This window comes from Sander lucioperca, chromosome 3 (assembly GCF_008315115.2).
Source record: "Sander lucioperca isolate FBNREF2018 chromosome 3, SLUC_FBN_1.2, whole genome shotgun sequence".
In the NCBI taxonomy this organism is placed as follows: Eukaryota; Metazoa; Chordata; class Actinopteri; order Perciformes; family Percidae; genus Sander; species Sander lucioperca.
Window position 1 is genome coordinate 41,293,890 of NC_050175.1, and position 6,352 is coordinate 41,300,241.

The window sequence follows — 6,352 nt, forward strand, 5'->3', positions numbered from 1 at the left end:
GGAGGTTAGTCAGTATGAGCAAGTTTTTAACTCTGTGATATTAGATGGAGCTACATGTTCATATTTAGTAAATTAATACACCAAAGATCAAAATGTGCATTTGACTTTCTCTGTTTTTAGCTAATATTTGAATTATGGTGTTGATACATTTAATTGAACCAGAATAGACATGTTGAAAATGGTAAACGGTCAGAGCACAGGTTAAAGTCCACCATGAAATGCTAAAACTTGAATAGCCTCTCGACTGTTGCCTCGGCCCTCACACCACAAAAATAGCACGCTGCAGCTCTCAGCTCAGGTGGTAGACAGAAGCACGTCGGGCTGTCGTCACAGGGCTCTTTAAGCCTCTATAGTCAGTCTGCATACAATCTCTGTAAAAGAAAAAAAGAACTCATAGTGGCTGGGTTGGCTCAGTGGTAGAGCAGGCGCACATATACTGAGAGGTTTATGCCTCGACACAGAGGTCTGGGGTTCGAATCTGACCAGTGACAAATTTCCTGAATGTCGTCCCCCTCTTTCTCACCTAGCTGTCCTGTCAAAAATGTAAGGTGGAAAAGCCCAAAAAAATAATTTAAGTAATGATGTATTTGTGGTTTAAAGGGATATTTTAGGTCCTGACCACATTTGCATTTTCTCACAACAATCTGTAATCAAAATGCCGGGGGTTGCTCGGATCTGTCAGCTCAATTCACTTCCATTCTTTATCAAACAGGCTACGTTTAATAACCACAGAAAGTTGCAGAAAGTTTTGTTTGTTTGGTTTTAATCACTGTGAGGTGTCGTCAGAAATATGCAAAACATGTGGTGTCAAAGAATTTGTCCAAACCACACCGATGAAGAATACATAGGAAAAATATGCAGAGAAAAGATGAACTAGTTGAGTCCAGTGGCTACAGTCTGCAGTACGACACACGTCATCTTCATCTAAACATAATAAACACACATCTGCCTCAATAGCGATGACCTCAAACACAATATTTGTGTTGATAAAACTAACACAAATACACACACACACTGCTAATCTACTAAGTGGAAGTGGCCACGGTTCAATAAAAGAACAATTCCCCATGAGAAATAATATTCAGCAGCAATGATTGTTATTGTTCAGTCTAGGGCTGCGACTAGCGATTATTTTCTTGATTAATCAATTAATTCTTTGGTCTAAAAATGATATTCGGTTGAATGTCATAAAAGAGTGAGGAAACTCGAAAATATTCACAATTACGAAGCTGTGAATCATTCATAAAAAAGAACTCAAACCGATTAATCGATTATAGCTGGCGATTAAATGAAAACTAAACTAATCGATTAATCTTTGCAGCTCTGGTTGAGTCTAAATCATGTATAGTTCAATTAGATTTATTAGGCATGTGATGATGTAATGAGGTGAAAATGGAGCTCTCCATCGTATTTCATTAGTTGTTATGAAGTCTTCTGTGTTTTTGAGGGGGTAGTGGGGAGTTTACATTCCAGAGACGCTGCCCAAAACCAGAACATGACCGCGTCTCACAGCTGAGCTTAAAGTGTCCAAACATTGTTTAAATTTGCTGCAGGAGATTGTCTGCTCTGTTTGGGTGCCGTAGAAAGTGCCTGCAGGCGGAGGGCGTTACAGGCACTGGTGGGTCTGATTGTTATCAAAAGGCCTTCCTGTCTTTGAAATCCCATGCGATGGTTGAATATCTACGCGCTGCTACATACTATCCTTATAATGGGTTTAGGTATTACAGCTACATGCAAACACAATAACATTGAGCGCTCGCAGTAAAAGCATCCAGAAAGAGAAATCAGCCAGTTTTTCCTCTTTTCAATTTTGTCTTGAGTTCAGTTTTAACAAGTGCATCTACTTTATTTACAGGGCCAGGAATCCTGGATTGAGGAAGCAACAAAGAGGTTCAGTTAAACATGTCTTTCCTCTGTCTGCAGGTTCAGCACTGAGGTCTACTTTTCACATCATTTGTTTGCGTTCACTTATCTCCACTACCCATTTGTTTTCCCACTTATCCGAACATCTCAAAACGGCTCAAAAACGTGTTTACAGATTGTAGAGAGAGTTAGGCAATAGGACAAGAAACAAGTGGTTTTAGTTTTTTGGTGCAGATCTGGATAGTTTAGAATTACGTTACAAGATGAGGTTGTGAGACACTTTTTTGAGAAAAATGTTGCTGTTTTCTATTTGCAATTTCTTAAACGAAAGAAATCACACTTGCTCCATGTTTGCCTTTGAAACACGTAAATAAATAACATAAATTTAGAGGATTGCTCAGCCTCGGCCGAGTACTTTTTCAGATTAGTCTATGTATTTAAAGATTTGACAATTTGGGGAAATACGCTTGGACTACTTTCTGAGAATAAGATGAGAAGATTAATACCGATCTTATGTTTGTGTGTTAAGTATGGACCAGACGATTAGCTAGCTTAGCTAAGTGAAACAATATGCCTCTAAAGCACATAAACTAACATGCTGTTCATCAATTGTTTAATCTGTTCTAGAAACTGAAATGACAACTTGTGTTGGCAGGGGAAGTTATGTGCTGCCAGATATAGCCAGTGAGCACACATTTTGGTTTTGTTGTCTATTAGGGCATGATGGCACCAAACCTGGAAACCTCAATGTAAAATCTGAAAAGTTGATCTTATTGAAAAAAATTTAGGAAACCGATTGCCTTGGAAAAAGATAAGTAAATATAACTATTAGTCTACTTGTTACTATGTTATGTCTACTTTACTTTCTACTTGTTAAGTTTACTTAACATTCAGTTGTATTTACCTAATTTGTGAAGTTGTTCCAACTTAAAAAAGGCAAGTGAAATGACCTTGTTCTTTCTAAGTGTGTGCTGAAAAAACTGTGCACAGTAACTTCGCCTGGTTGTTGATCGCAACAAAATAGATGCACTATTTAACTCCCCAATTATTTTTTTTATTTATTTATGTAGAACCAACCATTTTTACCCTTCTGTTTGTTGATGGATTCAAAAAGCAAGACACAACAGTTAATGAGAGGTGTTATAGGAACTTTATTTTGCCTGAACAGAGCCAGGCTAGCTGTTTCCCTCTGCTTCAGTCTTTATGCTAAGCTAAGCTAACCACATGCTGACTCCTGGCGGTAGTAGCCGGAAACCGAAGGGTCGCCGGTTCAAGTCCCTGTACAGACAAAGTACGGAGTGTGGCCTGGTAGCTGGAGAGGTGCCAGTTCACCTCTGCTCCATAGGCTGCCCCCTCGCTCTGACATCTCCTCATTTAATGCATGTGTATAGGTCCTGTTTGAGTGTGTGTATTTTAGAGGGTGACAATTTTTCAGGACTGCCGCGGGTCACGGTATTCCTGTGGGAGTCCCGCGGTACAGGAGTCAATTTCACTGTCGGTAACGTGATAGGGATGGAATAGAGCAAAGAAATCAACGGGAGCGGGACGGAGCCGGAGATTAAATTAAAAAATGACGCTGCTATGCGGTGAGTGCGCCCAAAGATGCAAAGCAAGGCATTTTGTTTCAGAAAAGAGAACCACTTACACCTCACAATACGTTTGTTGATTGGCTACTGCTAGCCGCAGAGTAGCCTATCAGAGCAAGACAAAGCAGCTGCCCTGTTCACAAGGCAATCAATCAGCGTCAGTGACTACACCGAGAGTCGGCCAAATGGATTCTGGAAAGAAGCTGTTGCAATTGAAAGTGTCATCGAAGGACCCCTCAATCCATTTTCAGGAGCTGTGAGAAGATCTCCATTAGGAATTACGTAATGAAATCGCCTAGGCCTGCAGGTAATGCATGTATAGTGTAGCCTAAATTTCCGAGGCAACCTCAGTGATTTGACCGTGATTAACCAAACATGCTACAGGGGGGCAACAGAGTCTGATAACTTTAGACAACATAGGGAACAAAACGGGAGCGGGACCAGATTCGGGAGTCTCTCGGGATTTTGCAGGAGAGGATTTTTTTTTTCACGTGGGGGCAGTCACGTGATCGGGATATGACGGGAGTTTTTTCGTGGGCTCGGGATGGGATGGGAGCAACAATTGCTTCCTGTGTCACCCTCTTGTGTATTTCAGGCCTGTGTGTGTGTGTGTGTAATGTGTATATTATATAATTATGATGTGGCCTGCATGTGTGCAAACATCTTAATCAAAAGTTGTAAAGATCTGATATCGTGCTGTGTCTTCTACCTCACAGTTGCATGACCCACATCCTCAACCACCCCTGTTTAATTATCCTCTGCATCCTCGTTTGCATCATTATCTGTTTGCTTCCTGCCTTTTCCCACCCATTTCTCGTCCCCTTGAGAAGCTGGCAGCAGACTTTCAGATCCCACTAGCCTCTGCTAGCTGGGAATCTGCTGCCCTTTGGTTTAAATAGCATAACCCTCTGTGTCCCATATTCCATACACAAACAGGAAGTGAAGACCTTACTGCCGAGAGAGGATGTTGTGAAAGTGTTTATTTTTCACCAAGTTCACAGTTGTTTTTGCGTTTCAAACGACACCACCTCTGAAATGTGAAGAAATCAGCTGGTTTGTTGTGTTCATTTAGTTCTTAGCCACTTAAAATATCTTTAAACAAATACATTTTTATTTCGCATGAATAGCGCTTTAGGATTGTGATTCAGACAGGCTTTCCCCCCCACATTTTTGTCCCATTTTGAGATAAATCTCAGTGGAGTTTCTTTTTTATCTGCCAGTTTCACTTCATGAGAAAATGACTATTTAAATGGTCCCAGTGGGTTGTTTCTGCAGCATTTCCTCTTGTGAGGAATGCTCAGAGTGGGAGTGTTTCAGTATAATAGGAAACACTTTGATATTAAGTGTGTTTCAACCAGTTATAAGATCAAGAACAAGATCATCTTTGTCGCTTTTTCAAGATCCCCCAAAAAGATGTGTGTGAGAAAAACAGCGAGACGACCAGAAAACAAGATTTGTTTTCATATCTGAACAATATGTAACACGCAATCTCACAGTAGTTGATCTGGCAAATCTTTCGGAACATTTTTGGGCCCATAGTTTTGTTTTATGCTTTGTGCGAAACAATAAACACAGTTGCTGGAGGCACTGACTTTGTTGTCATTGTAGAAAACATAACAGTCCTGAGATCCAGGAGAGGTGGAGGCAATGAACTGGGGTTACCGTGTTCAACAAATGTTAGGACGGCGAACGGCAGACTGAATATATTTTTGTTGTGTTGTAGCCTTGAAGTTCTGATGTGGCCGAGACCTTTTTTTTTTTTTTTTTCCTTCTTACAAATGATTAATGCTGACGTGCAAAACACAAACACAGCCTGCTTCGATGCATTGGATGGTTTACATCACCAGCGTCAGTGAGGAAACCTTCACCTAAAGGCCTCTGCAGGAAAGCTGTGAACAATTTCTCATTGTCTTTTCTCACAGTGAGACCTGGTAAATGTGGTCAGTGGTGCACATCTGGACCAGGAGGTGATTGAGAAAGAAAATAGTTTGCTCCAGCTGCTGTCCAGAGGTTATGAATGCCAGTTCAGATAATTAAGGATTAGATCACTGTAGTTTCTTTGGTATCTAAAGCTAAAAATGAGAACAACATTGTGTTCATGGAAGTTTTGTAAAGTTTACATTCTTCCGTTACTCTATTGGATTTGTAATTTTCAAAGCAGGTATTTTGACGTGTCAAAGCAGGAAATGCACAAGTTTAACTAATAAGATTTTAGGGACAGTTCACCCAAAAATAAAAAAAATAATTTGTCCACTTAGCTGTAGTGCTATTTATCAATCTAGATTGTTTTGGTGTGAGTTGCCCAGAGATATCTGTCATAGAGAGGTCTGCCTTCTCTCCAATATAATGAAACTAGATGTGGCACTCGGCTTGTGGTGCTAAAAGCGCCAAAAAATACATTTGAAAAACTCAACAGCAATGTCTCTTTTTAGAATTCATGACCTGGTCACTCAAGATAACCTTCACAGACCTGGTTGTGAGCAGTTTCACGGTGGAACTATTTTCTTTCTACCGAACTACACCTGCTAACCGTATCACCGTGCAAAAGGAAGCATACTCATGGACGAGAGGCTCATGCTCGTGACAGCGCGAGAATTAAACATCCATTGCATCTTCCTCGGCTGAGCTATAACATTAGCTAGCTTAGGTGAGCGAGCAGTATTGGTTAGCCACAGGTAAAGCTCAGACGAGAAGGATGAGCCTTTTGTCCGGCCGAGTGCCACATCTAGTTTCATTATATTCGAGAGAAGGCAGACATCTCTACAACAGATATGTCCAACACTGGGCAACTCACACCATGCAAACTAGACTGATAAATCATATACATTACAGCTCAAGGCCCTGACACACCAACCCGATAATCGGCCGTCGGACAGTCTGGCGAGGTCAGTGACTCGAGTTCG